Genomic DNA, 6,000 nt, shown 5'->3' with positions numbered 1-6,000 from the left:
GAGGAAGAGGAAGAAAGAAGAGGAGGCAAAGAGAAGAGTGAGGATGAGGAAAGAAAAGGAGGAGAAGTAGAAAAGAAGAAGAAGAAGACGAAGACGAAGACAAAGAAGAAGAAGAAGGAGGAGGAGGAGGAGGAGGGGGAGGGGGAGGGGGAGGGGGAAAGGAGGCGGGGGAGGGGGAAAGGAGGCGGAGGAGGGGGTTAGAAGAAGGAGGAGGAGGAGGGGGAGAAAGGAAGGAAGGAAGAAACAACAACAGGAATAGAAACAGCAAAACCACAAGCAACAAAACAAAAGGAAGAAGATTCAAATACAGACTGAAACTCTTCCACTGACATTCAGATAATATTTGCCAAACTCTGAGTAACTTTGGGGGTCCCCTTATTCACTAAATACAACTTTCCCCAACAATTTTGTTATTAGATTCTCCTGCCATTCCCACCAAACCCCATAAAACCAAGGTTCAGAGTTCCTATTGTGTATTACAGACCAGTGACGCTTTATCTTTTAAGTTAACTTGATCAAACACAAAACTCATTCATTAACTACATTTTATCAATTACGCCTTACTAATCTTAGTATTCTGCCAAGGTTTATACTTTCCTCACTGAAGCCAAAATCTTCCTGAGATTTGTGTCTGGCTTCAATATTTCTCTCAAGCTTCAAACTAAAATCCCCTCCCTCTGGCTCTTTGACACTCCAGTCTGGAGTTGGTCCTCTCACTAGTCTACAGGTCCAATCCTGGCTACAGCAGATTAGTTAGAAGGACATCTTGGCAGGATGATGGCCGTTCCCTAAGAGGGAACTGCAGTGCTCACCACACTGATATTCAGCTGGGGTCTGTGATTTGCTCTGATCAATAAAATGGGAGAAAAATAAAACTTGAGAAATAGAAAGGCTCTGTTCACCCCAGCCCCCAGTTAGAAAAGATTCTCTGGCAGTGGGAAGAAAAGAGGAAGGGGAAATAAAAGAGAGGTCAGAGGGGAAAGGGGAAATGGTGGCAGCATGACTTGAAGGGGGCTGAAAGAGGAGAGAGATCAGCATTTGAAGACGCCCAGCCTCTACTCCATCAACACCTTGCATTAGCCTCAGCCAGGGACCAAAGAGGAGCCAGCCTGGTGCCCTGGCTGTACATCTGCTATACTCAGGGACCGCACTAGCTGTCCCTACGGCTGGCATAGGATGAAGACGTTCCTTAGCAGCAGTCAGCACGATGACTGTTTATCAGTTAGCAGGTGAGATCTCATTTGAGCTCCGTGTCTTTTTTTCAGCCAAGTTTGACTTGCCTTGTGTGGAGAATCCCCTGCCCTGTTCTCTGCCACCAGCATGTCTATGCTCACAGCACTCTTGAGCCCCAGGGGGCCCATCAGGCTTGCAGGATGGAGCTAACTGGTAAGGGAAAGCTTCAGACTTGGGACTTGGGTGGGCTCAACACACCCAGCCTGAGATTTTTCCCTAAACTGGTGCCATGATCATACATACCTTTGTTAACCTTGAACTTACTTCATTGCTCAGTCTTTTGGTTTGGCAGCTATCTTTGGGCTCGTGTGCCTACAAGTGTCTCTCTTGCAGTAACTGATCCTTGACTTTGTCTGCAGGTTCCGCAGACCGGAATGACCACACGGAGTCATTTCTTTTCCTTCCATGCCCGTGGTCAGCCCAATCCCAACTCTATCAGCCTTCTTCGCCTGCCAGGTGTTTCCCTTCTGCAAATGAGCTTTTTTTTTCTAGAATAAGAATTGGAGAGGAGTTAATGAACCTCTGACCACTTGACAAACACAACTTTGCACTTGTACTCTCTTCTTTACTAGACCAGAATCTCTTAGTAAAGAAGAAAAAAAATAGAAAAAAAAATTGTTCTGGGGGTTCACAGGCAAAGCCTCTGGTTTTTCCAAATCAGAGGGAAATAATTCTAGTGCCCCCACTCCAACCCATCCTGTTTTCAGCTTTTGAAGCTAGTGCTTGTGTTATTATTAATTTGGACTAAGTGGATGCTTAGCAACAATCAAAAATACTGAATTAAATATAAAACTACTTTCTGAAGTAGGAGCTCGGAATTACAAAAACAAGCTCATTGGGACCCATATAAACAAGTTCTGGAAGACCCGTATAAAAAGAACATAAACATTTGAAAAGTATATAGAGATATCTTGCCATCCCATTTGTTGATGGATGAAATACAGAAAATCAAATCAAATTAAATTTTAATCTGCTTTAAATTAATTTTGTTTCATTTCATTTTATGGTACTTGCACTCCAAACTAAGAAAACTCGGTTTAGTTTTCTTCATGGCATGGTAACAGAAATAATTTTCAAGTGATGTTGAAGCTTATTTAAATCTGATTCAAAGGACAGCACAGCATTTAAATTATGTTACACAATTCTTATGTAAACATAAAGTGTTGGTTATCTGGCAGAACTAACAATCCCAAAATTTTAGTGGTTTAACACTGTAAAAGTTTATTATGTACTGTCTTTACATTTCAATGCTCATTGGGCTGGGAGGAGGTCACCCCTCTCCGCACAGTCATTCAGCGACCCAGACATCTTCCATCCATGGCTCCACCATCCCTGAGGGACTCAGAGCCATTCACTGACACCCTGATGGAGGAAGAGAACAAAGTGGTGCATAGATGGTTTTTGATAGGCCTAGAAATGATGTATCAATTTTGTCCACATTTCATTGGCCAGGACTTAGTCACATGGCCACACCCAACTGCAAGGAAGGCTGGGAAATGCAATGCTGCTCTGTTCCCAAGAGGAAAGGAACACAGTTTGGGGAAAAGTTTCTGAAGGTGTCAGTGGAGATTGGAAATGGCTCAGCAAAGGAAAACCAGAGATAACAGAAAGAGGCACTTGTATGAAGGGAAAAGACACAAAGCAAGGGCTCTGCAGTTTCTACTTTTGCCTTTCCAGCATGAAAGAAGATGTGAATCACAACATTAAAAAAGGCTGAGGGCGGCTTCAGATGATAGAACTTCCTTTGTGTTCTAGAAGACGTGGATTTGATGCCCACCACTGAGGGGTGACAAGACTTTTAGGCCACTCTTGGATTTTGATAGCAGCAGTTATTTCAGCATCCACTGAGGTTAGTGATGGTCTATTATTTTCTATCATTTTCTACTTCTAAATGTATTCATTTAATCTCATAATAAGGACGCATGCTCTGTATTTCAGAAAGTCCCAGTAAGATGTGTTGTATATCTGTGTGTGTGTGTGTGTGTGTGTGTGTGTGTGTGTGTGTGTATGTGTGTTGGTGGGGGTAATGGATGACTGTTTTTTTTTTTAATTTTAAAAATATATTTTATTTAACCCAAGGTACCCAAAATATTATCATTTCAGCATGTAATCAGTATAAAAATTATCAATGAGATATTTTACATTCTTTTCTTAATTTAAAATAATTTATTTAAATCAATAATGGTAACAATAGCATTGAATGCCTTTTCAATATCCACTGAGATGGTTCATTTTTTCCTCATATTTGATCTATCAAAGTGATGTTTTATTTCATTAGCTTGCCTAATATTAATCCATTCTTTTCTTCCTAGATAAAAATCTTCTCAATTATGGCAATGGATGACTGTTGAAAAGGGAAGCAGACAGTGAGCTGAGATATACTGGTAGGAAAAATATCTAATAGAAACTAGTTGCCTGGGAGAATAAGGTCGAATGTACTTCCCCCACACCCCCCAGCTACACTCTCAAGCCTTATAAATGCTAGTCATTGCCGACCGGTAGCTGTTTTGTTGGAAATGTATCCAGATTTTGCAGCATTTACGGCACTTGCCATCTATCACACATTGAGTCGGGAGATTGATCCTGTGGGTCCATGGAATGTTGATGGAGTTCGGTAGACATTTTCAGCATGAAATCACAGAAGCATCTTGATAACAGGGCTAACAAGCTAGACAATGTGAATGCTTTTTATTACTGTTTAATTCTCCTTCCTCTGATTATGTTATTCCTCCCAATGATGGCAGTGATAGGAAGTGTGAAACGATTTAGGGAAAACAGATTTTTCAAGTAAGAACTAAAAAGGCACGAAATCATCCTCCTAGTAAACACTGCTTCATGAGATTTAAAAGGTCTCAGATACGTTTGGGCTTATAAAGCACTGGAAGAGATGACTGTCTACTTGATGTTTAGATAGAGGTGGGGGGATTTGAAAGCCTTCAACGTAATATCTGAAAACTCTGCGTGACTCACTCCTTTGAGGGAAAGCACTGACAGTGACCATGGAAGAGGAAACTAAGACAGTTAATAGCACAGGTCCCGGAGCCAAAATGCCTGGGCCGAATGCCCCCCACCTCCTCCCTGTGTGACTTAGGAAATTACTCACCCCTTCTGTGCCTCAGTTTCCTCTTTTGAAAAATGAAGATACTGTTAGTATCTACATCATAGGATTGTAATAGATACATCATATTAGAAGGGCTCTTGGGAGGGAGACAGTCTAACTCCTAATAAGGACATTCTTGAAGGCAGGGTGTGACTCTCCCTCTTTTTTTTTGCCCAGTGCCTGGCACTCTCTTGGTTCATTTTTGGTGATGAATAAATGAGTGAACAGATGAATGAATGAATGGATGAATATCCTCAAAAGTAGTTTCTGGCTTCCCATGAAGTCATCTTGAATGACATATTATGATATAGAAAAAGCTCAGCAAAATCTCAACATGTAGAGTCTCTCAAATTGGATTGCGGTTTGGGGGCTCATCTAGAAACATTCTTATGAAGTTTAGTCCATTTATGTTTCAGACCCTGACCTACGGAGGATAATGCCTTACTTTTTTATTTTGGACTTGTTTCTCCTTTTGGACAGATGACAAATTAACACTACATGGGAAAAGAATGCTGGAAATGCAACTCAGAGGCTAGACAAGCTTTTTTGTCTTGTATGTTGGGTTTTGGTCTTTACGTCCCCACAAAGAGCATTTTCATGGAAAAGAAGGTTCCAGGATTTGCTGTGGCCTCTTCCACAAGAGAAAGAAGGGGAGATAGATTGAAACCTTGAAAATTTAAGTTAGAAAAGAACTGAAGTTGTTCACAGCAAGCTGGCCGAGGAGAATATGAAGTACGTGGGGCTCAGATATGAGCCTTGTTTGCCTGAAACTGCAAGGAAGGGTCAGGACAACTGTGACAGGAAAAGCAGAGGGCGGTGCTTACAGCTACTGGAGAAAAACACAATTGAGTTTCCCCAGAATGACAGCTAGACATTTCCTAGGTCTAACAGTGCTGAGAGCTACAGTGAAAATTGAAGTGTAGGGGTGGGGAAGTTGATACAGACATGTCTTTACATGATTGTATCTTGTAGCTGTATGATACTTGATGGGCAACAGAGTTCACAAAGTGAATCGTCCTAAACACTAGGGTAAGGCAGCTATTATCATTATCCCTGTTTTATAGGTTAGGAAACTGTGGCCAAGAGAGATCAAGTAGTAAGAGAGCTCATAAATGCATGAGTCAGAACTGGGATGGAGAGGTTTGAGCCTAGAGTCAGGATTCTTCCCACTGCTCCAAGCTACTTTGCCCTTCATCCCCTTTATGACAAAAGATTCAGAAAGGCCTATAGCTGGGGCTTATTTACTCCACAGAGTTTGCCTTTAGTAGGCACCTACTAATGCAATATTTATTGCAAAACCATGTGTGCAGAGCAAAAAGTGGACGTGAGGCATGTGGAGTGTCTTGTGGCTTCTCTAGTCTAGGCCAGCCTTCTCATGCTGCAGAGGAGAAAAAAAGGCCCGGAAGGTATGACTCAGCTGTGCAACTTGGACTCAGTTTAGAGCTTTATCTTCTAAGCCCCACTATCCAGTCCAGGAAGGCCCTCCCTTCTTTACCCTGGGCTCTCTCCATGAGACAGTGGATGATCTCTGTCGAGTGTTGCAATGAAAAACATTGCCTTGCAAGCTCTTTTTCTTAAGTGAAAACTCTGCTTCCATTTCTTTTGATGGATAAATGAATTGAAAAATAAAATGCTCTTGCCTATTTTCACCAGTGTAAGCAACTATA

At 41.8% G+C, this 6,000-nt stretch overlaps 1 long non-coding RNA gene across 1 annotated transcript in view; it reads left to right on the top strand.

Moving 5' to 3' along the window:
• Positions 1 to 219: 219 nt before the first annotated feature.
• Positions 220 to 6,000, top strand: part of LOC309638569 — a 71,388-nt gene continuing 65,607 nt past the window's right edge. The window contains exons 1-2 of the long non-coding RNA XR_014251202.1: positions 220 to 3,082; positions 3,546 to 3,617. This is a non-coding gene — a long non-coding RNA (uncharacterized lncRNA). The remainder of the gene's footprint in view (positions 3,083 to 3,545; positions 3,618 to 6,000) is intronic.

The sequence above is a fragment of the Balaenoptera physalus genome, assembly GCF_965194825.1.
Source record: "Balaenoptera physalus genome assembly, chromosome: 11".
Lineage (NCBI taxonomy): Eukaryota > Metazoa > Chordata > Mammalia > Artiodactyla > Balaenopteridae > Balaenoptera > Balaenoptera physalus.
This window is presented reverse-complemented; position numbering and strand designations above follow the sequence as displayed.